The sequence below is a fragment of the Lactuca saligna genome, chromosome 5 (assembly GCF_052625555.1).
Source record: "Lactuca saligna cultivar CGN05327 chromosome 5, ASM5262555v1, whole genome shotgun sequence".
Classification (NCBI taxonomy): domain Eukaryota; kingdom Viridiplantae; phylum Streptophyta; class Magnoliopsida; order Asterales; family Asteraceae; genus Lactuca; species Lactuca saligna.
In genome coordinates, this window is record NC_136421.1 from 211,274,246 (window position 1) to 211,290,648 (window position 16,403).

Below are 16,403 nucleotides of genomic sequence, written 5' to 3' on the forward strand. Positions count from 1 at the left end.
CTTCTGTCGGTTGCTGCACTCGCTACTTTCAAACATAGTCTCCATTTCGGAGATCCAATTAATCACTTCCACTGGCATTGGCCTTTCAGATAGAAATGGTGGTTTGGATGTCATGAAATCCTTATACTTGCACCCACGCCCATCATTTCCTCTATCCTGGTTATTCTGCCTAACAATCGGTGGGTCGTCTTGACCAATGATCCCACTAGAGTTTCCTCCTTCAGACTGCCCTCCATTTACTTCGGGCTCTTCGTCTTGAATTGACAGTAGTTCGCCATTCTGCCTAAGCAGACGTCTGGTTTCCTCCATCTGACGATCCATCATCGTCTGAATCATCAATTGCACTCCAGCCATTGTTATTGGCTCAGGTGGTGCTGCTGCAATAGCTACTTGCTCTATTACAGGTATTTGATTCGTGTTTTCGTCCACGTTTCCAACTCCACTCCTTGTTCTCACCATTTTTGATTTGTACGCCGAATAAGGTGAAATTAGATCCTCATTCACTATAGATATTCGAATCATCCTTATCACTCCGAACGTTTACATGCTAGTTCTAATATCGTAGACATACACTTAGAATCCTAAACACATAAGGTCTCCAGACCCGGTTGGAAACAAACCGTAGATCCGAACAAATAATATCATATATGGAAACATATAACATTTTGCACATAAAAGCATTTTAGGCAGCTTCCTAAAATATACTAGTGCTCGTGTCTACAATATCACAGACATTCATCTCACAATCTTCACTTAGCATTATCAGTTAAAGTCTAGAAATCCTACAAATTCCTAGTCCACTTAAACTAATGCTCTGATACCAACTATGACATCCCCAAAATCTCAGCCAAAAAAGACCGGTTTCATTTATGCTTTTAGTATAATTTCAGAGTAAATCCATTGATTTAAAAGAGTTTCGGAAACTGTTCCCAAAACAAAATATGATAAAACAAAGTTAATCAAAACATTTCATCAAGAGATGCATTTTCATTATATAACAATATTCGAGATGTCATGTTTCGATACAGACCAAAGAGCATAAACGACATATTAAAAACCATACAACAGTTATATACATATACAGGCTCATAAACAAAACAACTTGATGATTCATCCATCTTATGCCCTCGTGTCACATCCTGTAATACAAATAAGACTGAGTGGGTCAAGCTTGGGAGCCTGGTGAGCATATAGGTTTTTCAACCCATAATAAATAATCATATTTAATTTCACCAACCAACAATAACTTGATTACCTATTCCCGTTATCCTCACTTTACATCCCTAAGACAACATCTATTACCACGGACCTAATCCAGGATTTTCATCGGGACGAACATTACTGCAAAGGGGTTTCCTCAACAATACATGTCCTAAAGGCAACCATGAGAGGGATAGAGTACATCGGTGAGTACATCGTTCACAACACCTACAGGTTATGAATTTGCTAGCATTCCATAGGATTGTCTAGAAAGAGTCTGTGGTCGCCATCCATACTCCGCTAGATGACTAGGTTGTGACATCCCCATTTTCATGGCCGGAAAAGACCGATTTTTGTTTATGCTTTATAAAAATCAGAGTACCACTTTTAATAAAAATATTGCTGAATTTGTTCCCAGTAAAACATGATAAATACGTTATCGAAGCATTTTCGAAGAAAAGTATTTGTAATTCGTTTTAAAACATTTGGGATTTCATTGTCAATACATAAACATAAGAAAAAATAGAACTTACATTTATTTACACTAGTGATCTACATTTCTTTAGTCTCTCAGTGTAATGTGACTTCATCTCAACACCTGTAATATAAATAAACCGAGTGAGTCAGGTTGGGAAACCTGGTGAGTACATAGGGTTTTCAACCCACAATAATATAATTATTATGTTTAAACAATCAAACAATCGACCCAATTACCCATCCCCATTATATTTTTTTACTCTTAAGGATCTATCCTAAGAGTCATCTATCTCGCATTCATTCATTCTGAAGTCCTTTGCTTCCAGAGTTATAGGACTGGCACTAAATCCATAGCTGTCATTGCTCGTTCGTAAAGCACTAATTCCATAGCTGTTTGGTACTAAATCCATAGCTACCAGTGTTTATCTAATAGGTACTAAGTCCATAGCTCCTAACAGGTACTAAGTCCATAGCTACTAGTGTTTGTCCAATACGCACTAAGTCCATAGCTACCGATGTTATTTGTTAGGCAATAAGTCTATAGTTGCCAATGTTTACTCACATCATCTTTTATCTCTCATCTTTCATCTACCCATCTCATACCCAACATACTTGTATATTTAAAATACATATACATTTCAAATCATTTAAAACATGTATAAAAAAGCGTTCATCCAACATAGACATCAAGTATTCAGATAATATACACACATAGCACGTAGTTTATATAAAACACTTCATATGTATGTGTAAGATGAAAGTAACTATGCACTCACCTGAGAAGGTGGTGACTCAGTACTCGGACAACGCTTCGTTTACTTTAAAATAATTTCCTTCGACGAAACCTAATAATTTTACCACTAGATTTTAGTCTAATATTTACCGTAACTAATTATTAGTCTTATTATTATTATTATTATTATTATTATTATTATTATTATTATTATTATTATTATTATTATTATTATATAAGCGTTTAAACAATATTTTCCAACCACTATGTACAGACAAGGGCCAGATATAAAACACCGGAGGCCAGGACCATTTTGGCGTATAGCACTTCTGAAATCCAACAACCCTATGTAGCCCTTTAAACCAGATTCCCCGTACCTCGAGTAGTTAAAAAGATATTATAATGATTCTTATATAAATCATAATAATAGCTCAAATATTTATTATAAAATTATAATAACAATACTAATTTTAAATATAAATTATATTTAAAATAGGGTAAGCATAACTTACGTACAAGGGGATTTTAGCTAGGAGTCGGGCTCTACAGGGGCAAAACTTCGTCGCTGAATCTTTCTAAGAAAGATTCGTGCAGCGCTTCAGCGCTCACCTTACTATACTAAAACTACAGAAAGAGAAGCCGAATCACGAGGGACCGAAATGCTCGGGGGATAAGGAGAGAAAGACTCTTGAATCAAAAAAATGGTGCAAGAAATATGAGAGCCCAAATCTCTTATTTATACTAATTAAATTTTCAAAAACTACCCTCCATAATTACTTAATGACATATTAGTTATATAAACAACTAAACACCCCTTTATAATACTATTTTAAATAGATTTAACGATATTTGTACTAAACTAATGTCGAAAGAACTCAACATTAGTCTTATAATGACCGCACCGTCAATACCTGTCTAATGATATATACATATGTGTATATATATGATTTATACTTTATTTTAATATGTAAATATGCTATTGTAATTTGTAATTCGTTCATACGAACTCCGTTTTTGGCGTTATTTATTTCCACGTGTAGGTGGAGACGTACTTTACAACTTTCGTTTAGACTTCGTCGGTTAATTTTGACTTTATTTTTAAAGTTATATTTTTAACAGGCCAGGACAAGATTGGTCCGTTAAAATCTCATAACTTCTTCATCCGATGTCCATTTTCGTCTGTCTTTTTATCGTTAAACTACTAATAACGAGATCTTCGATTCTCGTTTAGGTTGTGTCGGATAAAAACCGCTCGATCTAATACTCGAACTTCGGGCTGTACCCCGCTAAGCCGAAACTTCGAAAAATCATAACTTCCTCATACGAAGTCAGATTTGGGCTTTCTTTTTATGGACGTTCTCAGGTTAACATATTCTACGAATTTCATTTAGATTAATAAGGCTAAAAGCCTCTCTATCATAAATTCACTATTTACGTCTTCGCGGTACCGTGTCGGTTCCGTCGCTAAATTTCGACGGGTCATAACTTCTTCGTTATAACTCAGATTTCGGCGCTCTTTATATGTACGGAACCCTTGAGACATATTCTACAACTTGGTTAAGATTATTTAATCTAAATAATCTTTTGTCAAAAAGTCGTTTTCGACCCCTATTATCTCTAAATTGACTAGCCCGGATCTATGGGTGTTACATAGGTCAATAACAACATCGAGACCTCTCATCAACTTATCACACATCAACTATCTACCCATGTTTTACCCATAATATTAGTAGATAATATATATATATATATATATATATATATATATATATATATATATATATATATATATATATATATACACACATAGTTTAAAACCTGTATAGCATTCTCATTCAATACATATTCCAAACAACAGATGAGACACATACATATAACATGTATTTCATAGAGAACAAATCATTTCTATAAAATAGAAGAAAGTGAATATACATTCACACATATAACAACAAAATATACACATAACAAGTATTTCATATAAAATACTTCATAGTTATGCGTTAGAAGAAAGTAACTATACACTCACTTGATCAGAAGATGATCGGACAACACCACGGCTCTAAGTGTTGTATTCTTCAATGAAACCTTGATCTCTTCACACACCGGGCTTCTCGCGGGTAGCGCTTCGGCTCGGAAACTCTTTCTTCTCGGGATCTTCGGGGCTTCGGGACTCGCTTCGGGTCTCTGGATGATATTACGGCTTCGGGGGTACTTCTTTGCATGTAAATCGAGGTAATATGGATGAGAGAAGGGTGAATTAGCAACCTTGCCCGACTGCCACTTCAAATCTATTTATAGGGCAAATTTCTCATTTTCCACGTCGTGGGCACTCCTTCCACGTCGTGGGTTCGGTCGTCACTGCATGTGTCATCGTCCACTTGCTCTGTCAGGCTCCAGAAGGCGTCAGAAGTCATGCCACACCGTGGGCACTGTTTCCACGTCGTGGCCAGTGACACAACTTTGGGGTTCGTGCCCCGAACTTCAGAAATTCATAACATTTTTATACGAACTCCGTTTTCGACGTTCTTTATATCGACGCGTAGGTAAAAACAAGATCTACAACTCTCGTTTAGACTCTGTTGGCTAATTTTGATTTTATTTTTAATGTATTACTTTTATATTATTTTTAGTAAGCTAGGACATGAAAACTCCATTAGAAATTCATAACTTCTTCATCCGACGTTCGTTTTCGTATGTCTTTTTACCGTTGGACTACTATCGACGAGATCTTCGATTCTCGTTTAGATTGTTTCGGCTAAAAATCACTCGATCTCATATTCTAGTTTTCGGACTACATACCGCTGAGTCAAAACTTAGGAAAATCGTAACTTCCTCATACGAAGTCAGATTTGGGCATTCTTTTTATGCACACTCTCAGTTTAACATATTCTACGACTTTTGTTTAGATTACTAAGGCTAGATGTCACTCTATCTTAAATTCATATTTTACGTCATTCATCGTCGTGCCGGTTTTGTCGCGAAACTTCGACATGTCATAACTTCTTTGTTATAACTCAAATTTCGGCGTTCTTTATATATTCGGAAACCTTGTTTCGACCACAACGTCTTCTTGTATCGATATCGGGCTTATCTAATATTTCATTTTAACTCATATTTTTATCCTTAATTCTTTTAAGTCACACAATTAAGCACAAAACACATAATACTTAAATAATACATCTTTATTATTTCAAGACGGGTTACAAAGTTTAACCTAGACTATTACATCGCTATTAATGATAGACCCATTTGAGGTAGGATAGTACGTCGTTTCCGAGAACGAGGTTGAGTTATGACACTTAACAAAATATTGGAGACATCTAAGCAACGAAGAAGTTGTAAAAATTTGTCTATATGATCTAGAGGTGGTGTCGCCTTAAGTGAAGATTAGTGGTTTACCTTCTAAAGGCTCATGAAAAGGATTTATAGCTCATGACCATATTAGCGCTCAGGGAGAACGCAAAGACGACATGTGATGTGTGGGGGTAAACCGGCGAGTTCACAAGGTTCATGATTTAAACCTATATGGATACCATTGAATTGGTATCTTCTTGTTTGTTCTCATTAAACTAGGGTTTAATCTTCATGACACCCAACTAACATCATTTTTCTGAGTGAAAGGAAACTTCCAACTTGGTGGGGGATTGTTGAAAATTATGAAGGCATAATAGCAAGTTGGCTATTTTCCTTTATCCACATTGGCAGGGGAAGAAACCTTGTGTAGTTTTATAAGGCTTTTCTCTTGATAGGCTTTCAAAGGCTTTGGTGGATCAAAGGATGAGTCAAGCCTACACACACGCACCTAGCCTAGCCTAGCACTAGCTGACACCGTGAGTGCATGAAATGGCACGATTTAGGTGCACTTGGAATTTCGCACGACACATCGGTTGTTGGGAGCTTTTATATTTGGCAAGTTCGGGCCAAAGCGGTCGTCACCCTATGGTTTCAAGGGGGTCGAACCATGAGGGGCCCCTTTATTGCCTTCTAGAGTTTCGATACCTATTAATATAGCCATCTGGGAGCCGTATTCAACACAAAAATTTCGAAGCTCTCTCTTATGATTTTTTCTAGTTTCTTAATATTCACTTTGCGTTTATCGTTTTCCATTGTTGTTGGAAACCTGGTAACTCTACATTAAATCTTGGGGTTTTAATATGTTGCTTACAACCGATAGAAGCGAAGTAAAAACCTTTATTGATAGGAGTCCGATCCATAAAGTTATTCTACGATCAAGATCGGCCGTCAACATGTCGGTTTTACATTATTGTTTCGTCTTTACTTTCTTCCAATAACAAGATACTCTTCTTCTACCTTTCTTATAATCAGATCCAATCGAGAATGATTGACTTGGTTTCTGGACGAAACACGGTAATTATACTAATAATAATTGGATTTGTTTTTTTCGCAATTAATCGATATAATCTCAGTGTTATTTGTTGGCTTACTTGTGTGTCTATTAGATCTGTTTTTCAAAAAAAAGTTCTTTCAGATTGTCGTAATTTAGGCGGCTGGGATCAAGAAGATGGGATATGTGGGATTTGATGTTCGTGATTCCAAACACTTTGTTTGGTTGAAGCGGATCATTTGTCGTGGTGGTTGAAATCAACGTTGATAAAGAGGTCACCGAGGAGGCAGAATCGATAGACACAACCCAGTCAAAGAAGGAAATGGGGATTTTTAGGAGTTAGAAGAAGAAGATTAATATAGCTCTAATACCTTGTTGAATGATATATTTCTCATTGATTAAAAGTCACGATATACACAAGTTTATATATACATAAATACATGAGGAGCATGGACCGAAATATGGACTAGGCTAACGAACTAACGTGGGCTTAATATCTATAATATATTTACCCCAATGCATATGATTTCCGGTTTTCTGTCAAGTTAACAAAGTTGGATCGAATATGATTTAAACGAAAAAAATTGTATTGTGCACAATTGAAATAACCGAAAACTAAATAAAGCCGAGTCCAAATCCAATATAGTTAAGAAATAATAATTCGAATTTGGCTTGATTTTCATACCAATCCTAACCAAACGACATATATCCATTGATCCATAAATTATACATACATACATATCCATATAAACCGAGACACACCTATATATAAAATATGTTTTATGAAAATAATAATATATTTTAGAAGTACTTGCAATGTCATTTTTAATCGACTTAACCCCCCACCAAAATAATAATAATAATAATAATAATAATAATAATAATAATAATATCTCTATACTAATAAAAGAGTAGTCTTTTGCTATGTGTCATCATATTAGACATTTTAATTGATGTTTTTGTCAGTTGTCAATTTATTAGTTCTTCATTTTAAATTTATTAGATCTTCTCATTAATGTGATGCTATTTGTCAATGTATTTATTCTCCATTTTAAATTTAAATTTTATATTATTATTTTCATTAACTCACAAATAAAAAATATCTAATATATATTAAAAATTAATTTTACATATTTATTTGAATCAACGATTATAATTTCACATAACTAATAAAAATATCTCTTAAATTAATAATATATTTAAAATAACTGATTAATAGTTTTGAGTTTTTACTATAAAAGTTTAATTAATTTTATAACAGTGGTTCCCACGAGTTATAAACTAGTAAATAAATAAATCTACTATCTACTATAATAAATGAAGGTTTTTTTTTTGTCACATGTCATCTTCTCATTCATTTAGACACATTGTATTTTCTATTTTTCACTTGTCATTTTATTGTATTTTTTAATTTTATTAATTTAAAATTTCACATTTAATGTGTAAGGTAATATATATGTAAAATATTTATTATAAATAGTTTATATATATAATGTATTCAATACATTAAAATCTCATTAATTTTAATAATTCAAATTTTTCTCATTTTTCTTATAAATTCAAACTTTTCAAATTGTTAAAATTATATATATATATATATATATATATATATATATATATATATATATATATATATATATATATATATATATATATATATATTAATTAAACTCATGTAATACATGGGTTACCGTAAATAAATAAAACTGACAACAAACTTCCAAAATGAGAAGTTTAACCATTTAAGAAACTTAACATATAGTTATTTTATTAAGAAGAGGCACATAATAAAATTTTCTTTTCAGACATTCACCAAGGTACATCGAACCTTTTTTTAAGAACTCAACCATTAATTTTTTGTTTTCGTTCTATTTATATGAAATTAGGTACGTAATTTGTAACACGTTATCTATTGGAGTGATGGCGTGGAAATGACATGGCCAAAATTGTTAATGACATGGACTAACAACGTGCCAACATATTTTAAACAATTTCAATGTATGATAGCAAGGTTTCATTTTTATCCCATTGTTGTTTGTACTATTAGATAAATCAATGAATGTACAAATCTTGAATATATGTAGCAACAATCCATGATTATGGAATGTTTTGAACTCCCCATGAAGGTTAATGTTTATGATCACCATTAAGCCTAGTTATTGGTGGATGATACAAGTTTTTTAAAAAGTAATCATTACTTTCATGATTCCATGAAATAAAAGGGGATATATGCACTAAAGTCTCAATATTTTTATCGATTTGATAAGAAAGTCCTAAATTTTATTTTGTTGACAGCAAAGTCCAAATTACCGGCAGTTTTTGACACTTTTATCCATTTTTTTTTCTAGCTAGCCGATAATTAGGATTTTTTTGTTAAAAAAAAAATAAAGTTTAAGACTTTCTTGTCAAATCATCAATTAGGACTTTACTGTCAAAAAATAAAGTTTATGACTTTCTTGTCAAAATGTTGAAATTATTGGGACTTTAGTGTATATATTCATTTTTTGGTTAGATACTCTTTAAGCATAAGAGTTATTGAAACATTTTCTAGTCAGCTAGATCCTATTGAAATCTTTAACGTTTGCTTCTTGTTAAATCGTTTTTTTAATCTTAACAAACCGACATTGAAAATAATGGAGATAATCAAGAAAGAAAGAACCAGAGTTGTCTTGGCTTTTTTAATCCCAAAAATGGAGAAATAAGAAACAGAAAAAGAAAAAATAAAAAACGAAATAGCCCTTCTTTCCCTTCTCCACATTCACAACTTTTTGACTAGGCATGTGTTGTTTGTGTGTATAATGTATCCCCACTTTTTAGTTCAAAATTTGGCGGCGAAGCAAGAAGAAAGTTTTACGAGTATTTTTACTCTTTCTCGCTCTCTCTTTTGCATATGTTTCTCTTAATTGTGATTGTGTTAGGGTAAAAATGATGATGGTAAGAAAAACAGTGGTGTTGCAACAAAAATCACAATTAAAAGTTATTGTGTTACGAAAATATACTAAAGTCCTAATATTTTCAACGATTTGACAAGAATATCCTGAACTTTATTTTTTTAAGAGAAATTCTAATTGACAATTTAACAAAAAAGTCATTAAACTTTATTTTTTTGACAAAAAAATCATAATTATTGGCTAACCGGAAAAAAGTGTAGAAGTGTCAAAATTTGCCGATAATTTGAACTTTACTGTCGAAAAGATAAAGCTTAAGATTTTCTTGTCAAATTAATGAAAATATTGAGACTTTAATGTATACATTATATCCCAATAAAAGGTGGGTAGCACAACTTTGATGTTAGTGGGAAACTTTCTTTGCCATTAGTTTCATCTAATGGTGTCGGGGGATTGTACGATATTGAAGCCTCATCCAAATGATCACCACTAATGACTAAACCTATTATATTCTCCAAAAAAGCACATCTTATTTACCACATTATGCATCCATCATGCGAGGCAAAGGCATCGCCACTAATACATGTTGACAACGTAATCTAATCGCACTTAGTCCATAAATTGGTTCCCAACATTCATCATGTTAGCTCACATAATACTTATCTTCGACCCAAGAAACACTCAAAATTTGTAACATTCTTAAATTTCGGCCCAATTTCAAAAATCATTTATGTTTTTAAATCATCCCTTTGAAAGGGAAAATTCCAATTCTTTTCAATAATAATCAAAATGTTTCGAAAATAGAAACAATCATGATGGATTTCTCGATTGATTATCAAGCTATGCAAAGCATAAACAAAGGCCAAAATGTTTTGTGACAATGATACTTGTACCCCCATATAATCATGTTTTTAGCATATTTCTAAAAATAAAAAATTACTAATAAAAACGGATGCTATGATGTTCATTTATTTATGGGTGTCGGCTAAAAAATGGATTTTTTTTTTTTTAACATAAGATCGGTTTATAATAACGGATGTTATAACATAACTATAGGATAATGTGTTCCTTACCAAGAACATTTTTTTAGGGATAATGACTTAAAAGGGTACTATATTTTTCGATTTTTACATATTTGGTCACTGAGTTTTTTTTTTTTTTTTTTTTTTTTTCCGTCCACATTTACTCGTTCAGTTTGTTAAACTGTACACACTCTGTTATTATAACTGGTTACTGCAGGTTAACCGGTAAAAATAACTTAATAGGGTAACATGTTTCACACTTTGTATACATTTAATACTTAATATTTTTGTACACATGTAGTCCTTAATTTTTTTGTTGCAAAATAAGTTTTTTTTTTGTACCCATCCACTACTTGTGAATGTTTTCTTTAGGTTTTTATCACTACATCTTACGTGGGACAATCATTAATGAGGTGTTTGGGGCTTTTGATACTTATATCCATCGTAATTTCGACTACTGGTTCCTTAGGTCAGAACATCATAATTTCTTAATACGATCTCAGATTTTAACGATCTTTATATCCATGTGTTCGTATTTTAGTCTACAACTTTCGTTTAGATTACTCCTGTTAAAATGTAATGTATTTTTACTTACGATCTTTATATCCATACGTTTTTATGAATGCATGTATGGATGTTATTTTTTTATAAAATCATAAGTAAAAATATACTACATTTAACATGAGTAATCTTAACGAAAGTTGTAATAGACTCAAAAAACAAACAGACAGATATAAAGACCGTTAAAATCTGATATTGTATTAAGAAGTTACGACGTTCAGAACACAAAACCGAAGTCAAACCACAAGACCTACGCAATTAAGCAGTCGAGATCACGATGAACATAAATATCAACAACTCCAAACACATCATCATTGATTTTTCCACGTAAGATGTCGTGAGAAAACCTAAAGAAATCATTTATAAGTACTGAATGAGTATAAAAACAAAAATGATTTATTTTGAAAAAATATATATATTAAGGATCAAATGTGTACAAAAATATTAAGGATTAAATGTATACAAAATGAGAAATATATTACCCTATTAAGTCATTTTTCCTGGTTAATCTAGAGTAACCAGTCATAAAGATTGAATATATATACAGTTTAACAAGTTGAATGGGTAAATGTGGATGAAAAAAATTTAGTGGCTAAATGTGTACAAATATAAAATATGTAACCCTTTTAAGTTATTATCCTTTTTTTACAAGACACATTTTTAAGAGTTTGATATTATTATTCTTGTTTGATAGTATTATTCTTGTTTTCTCCACGGTGGAAGTGGTGGAAGTTATGGTGTATTTGATTCTCAGTCAGTCAGTTGACCTTGCAATGACTAGGAGGCTAGCTTTGGAGTTGATTATTACGACTAAATGGTGGATTTTATCGAATGTTAGAAATGTCACCGGAAATAACGTTTGAAGGAATTCATTAATTGATAGTTTGATTGATCATTCTTATAACGTCTGATTCCAAATTTTTATTTAGGGTAAATTACACCATTCGTCCATCGTGCATGTGCCAAAAAGCACATTTGATCCCTATTTTCAAAAATTAACTCGGACCGTCCATAGGTTTGTTTTTCCTTGCACGCTTAGTCCTTATTGACATAAAATGACTATTTTGCCCTTAATAGTTTGTTTTTTTAATTTAATTGAATTTATTTATCATTTTATATTTGTAACAAAAAAGAAAAAGAAAAAATATTATGTCCAACTCCACCCACCCCTCCTTTCCCTTTCCCAGATTACATCCCTCTTTTTCACCTATTCATTTTCCTTTCGAACTCATCTTCCTTTCCAATGATCGACACCCCTGAAGCTATTCTGACGAGATCATGAAACCATACACCCTCAATGCACGGTGTAGAAAAAAAGCAACAACAGAGAGAGAAAGAAGCTAGTGGCAATTCAAATCTGTGTTTCAGATGGGAGTTTCATATCCGACGGAGCTGGTGGTGTTTAGGGTGGTTTCCGGTAAAAAAATCCTCCCTCTTTCTCCTCTAAACCCACTGATCAGAGAGAGAAATAAGTTGAGGGAAACAAAATCGATGAGAGGAAGAGGAATAGGAGATCAAGGAGATAGGTTTTCTGGAACTGAAATAAAATACTCTATGTGTCGCCTCCAATCCACCACTGTCCTCCCCCGCAAGCCACTGACGTTGTAAGTAATGGATTTGCACTTCGTGGATCTGCACTCCATCGATATGCACTCCAGAGATCGTCTCTTCGAACTCTTTTAGGTGTTGGCGCAGGAGACGTTTGATTTAGAGATGAAGGAGATAGAAGGGGTTAATGAAGTCTGGTCGAAGGTGGAGGGGGACGATGACGTCTGGTCGAAGAAGAACGTTGTCTTCCCCATTTTGATTTTGCCCTAATTTTGGCTTGTTTGCATAATAATTGGTTTGTTAATATTTTTTGGGTTTTCTGGTAGTGATGATTGAGCGATGACAGGTGGTGTTCGAAAGGGGTGGGGTAAGCTGAGAGCAGATTTATGGTGGGGGTTGTCTATGTTTCCGGTGGTGGTTGTCCAAGTTTTCGATGGTGTTGTAGATGTCTGATGAGCGTAGTGGTTTAGTGTTCTTCAAAAAAAAAAGAGAAAGAGCATGTAAAATTGTTAGGTGGACCTACAACTTTAATTAAAATATTTTTTAATAATTAAAAATAATCAAAAATATTAAAAACAAATGAAAAAGAAATTACAAAGGACATTTTGGTCATTTCAAGTCTCACAGGGGATGAAACATGCAGATTTAAACTAACGAGGGATGAAGCATGCACCTTTCTACGATATAAGGGACGGTCCGAGTTAATTTTTGAAAATAGGGACTAAACGTGCTTTTCGGCACATGCACGAGAAACGTATGGTGTAATTTACCCTTTTATTTACCTCCCACACAACCCTTAAAAAAATTTCATTTGCGATCTCCACATATTTCATTTTCCCTGATGTGTATTATTCCTTCGGGTAAACACCCGAACACCAAAGGAGAGGTGTGGTGTTAAGAATATCCAAATCTTATTGTGGACAAAAGACTAGATTTAAGAATACGATTAATATGTGTGATAACGAATAGCCGTTATAAATAAAAAGGTAAACACCCAAACTCTTCCACAGGTTCTGTTAATTTATTCAAGCATATCTAATTTCAGATACACACCATTTATCTAAAAAAACTATTTATCTATGAGACTTTGGAAGCATAGCTTTTTGGAAATCTCATTGGTTTGCTAATTTTTGTGGTATTTTGCCGAAATTGATTTCAATATTAGAGTTTAACGAAGTTTTCATGATCGGCGTAAAACATTGCGATTAGAGGTCAAAATGTAATTTTTTTTAGTTTTTTGGCCATTCATGCTCGCTTAAGATTTTCTTTTTGGCCATCAGGCTCGTCTAAGGGGTCAAAACAACACTTTTCAGTTTTTCACTTTGAAAAAGATACATAATTTTTAAGGGCTAACAAGTATATGAAGTTATGGAACAAAATTTGTTATAACATGTATACTTAATTATGGGAGCCTTACCTACAGTTCCTTTTTACATTTTCATACTTTTGCCACCAAAGTTTTGTGTTTTTAGCATTTTGCCAATTTAGTTTTACTCCCTGCCTCTTATCACTTCCTCTTCACCGCTCTTGACTATCGCCTTATTTTCTTTTCTCTTCGTCTCTCGATCGTTCTCTCTAATTTAGGGGGTGTTTGGGTAGGGAAAAAATAAGTTGTTTATCGTTTTAATCTACCCCAATAAATTTTTGTTCCACTTCTTTCCACTGTTCCCTCTTTTCAATATCAATCTCTATCTTCTCTCAATCTCATCCGTAAAGTCGGCGATCCCACTTATCACCGCCTTATCCATGAAGGTATCCGCTATTTGGTGGTGTTGTCTCGATTGTGGTTGCCTCTTTCATCGAATCACAGAGAACGGAAACGTCACCATCGACCTACTTCTCATGGTCTCTGATTCCCCCTCCACCACCTGGTTTGGCTAAGGGCTTCCCGGTTTCCATTATGTGTCCTTGCTTACCACAAAGAAGCCAAAGCAAGGGTATCTGCATCTTTTTGTGTTCCTGATGTACTCCAATGGTTATGGGATTCCAAAGGATACCTAAAAGGTTTGATTTTCAGGTTTTAAACTTGGAATATGATTTATTATGATTTTTTTGATTTCGGTTTTTAGGTCTTTCTTATTCTGTTTTAGTCTCTGGTCATAAAAGACCATGTTTTTGGGTGTATCGGGAAAGGCAGAAAGAAGAAGAAGCCACATGCTGAGGTCTACGGTGGAATTAGTGAATCGAAGACAGAAGCAGGTATATTTGTGATTGTAGCTAATGTACGCAATACTCCTATGATGTTTCACTATTTTTACAGCTTTTGATTGAGTGAAACCCAAAGGATTGTGGAATCTGATAAATAGGAAAATGGACACGAGAGTACTGTGGATCTCCTCTGTATTTGTTAGTTTTCCTTTCACTCATATATGTAGTTTATATAAACGATATTTGTTTTTTAAATTATAAAGATTTAAAAGTGGCGTTAATCCATATGAGGAGATGGATTTGACTAACTCAGAATTTCCCTAAGTCATAACCCTTTAAACCTGTTGATCATCTTAAATTCGAATAAAGATAAGGTCGATCAACAAACTTTCATAGAGTTGTATAGTTTATAGTTTATCTTATATCATTCTTAACAATTAAAACGTACACACAGTATAAAGTTTGTTAATTAGTAACTCTAAATCATCGTGATTCCCGAGTTTGATTTAAATTACTTGATTTACTCCTGTAGAAAAAGGGATTATCGCTTTGATCGAGTTCAATAAGGAGTTAAAGCTTCGTTTACATGAATAGATACTACTATCCTTTAACCGGCTTCCAAATTGGGTATAGACTTTTCTTTTATCATATCAAATAATAATGTTCAGATTTGAACTATGATTTATATTTGATTAATTAATCAGATGTGAGTTATATTTTTATAGCTTTTTGTGTTTATTAAAGATTTGTTTTATTTTTTTAATGTATTTTCCTTTTTAGGTTATATAATTATGAGGTAATGGAATTTTTTTTTGAGGAAATATGATTTCTTGATACGAGTGCTCAACCAAATGCAAATTTAGTTACACGAGCAATAGGTTATAGAAACATATTAATAGTATATGTGGTTATAATCTTCTTTATTATTATTTTTGGGTTTACACATTATTTTTCTTAAGATTTTTTAAATTTTATTTAATGGTAAGTTGTATCTGTTTGTTTACAAAAAAAAAAAAAAAAAAAACATTTTATAATTGGTGATACAGTTTCAAGACACTTCTCAACAAAAAACAGATGAAAATCTTGAATTCAGAGCCCTTCTAACCGGATTTGTAAGTCCTACACTTATTTGAACACTAAAAAACTAACTATTTTTTTTTAATTATAAAATTTGTGAAAATACATACGTTAAATCTGTTTAATTGATTGCAAAGGCATGGAAGCCATACACGACCTATCAATGGCCAAATTCAACATGTTTGGCTTATTTTGTTCAAAAGATGGGTTATCAATTAGTGCCTATTATTTCTTTCTATAAGATTTAGTATAATAACAGCTTCATTTATATAATAATTAAACACATGCCTGTAGCTTTTGGACAATTGTGCAATTTCGATATACCACATGGCAAGAACTAAGTTATGGATCATTTATAATTGTTGTCATTAGATTGATTGTTTGTATTTTGGGTTTATATCTCC

General features: G+C 32.9%; 1 long non-coding RNA gene across 2 annotated transcripts; it reads left to right on the forward strand.

Moving 5' to 3' along the window:
• Positions 1-14,300: 14,300 nt before the first annotated feature.
• LOC144998819 (uncharacterized) lies at positions 14,301-15,646 on the forward strand. Of its 2 annotated transcripts, none has more exons than XR_013660445.1 (3): positions 14,301-14,778; positions 14,844-15,120; positions 15,455-15,646. It is a non-coding gene; the product is annotated as an uncharacterized LOC144998819 (long non-coding RNA). The 2 variants fall into 2 exon arrangements; XR_013660444.1 differs by having other exon boundaries at positions 14,304-14,778; positions 14,865-15,120.
• The last annotated feature ends 757 nt before the right edge of the window (positions 15,647-16,403 follow it).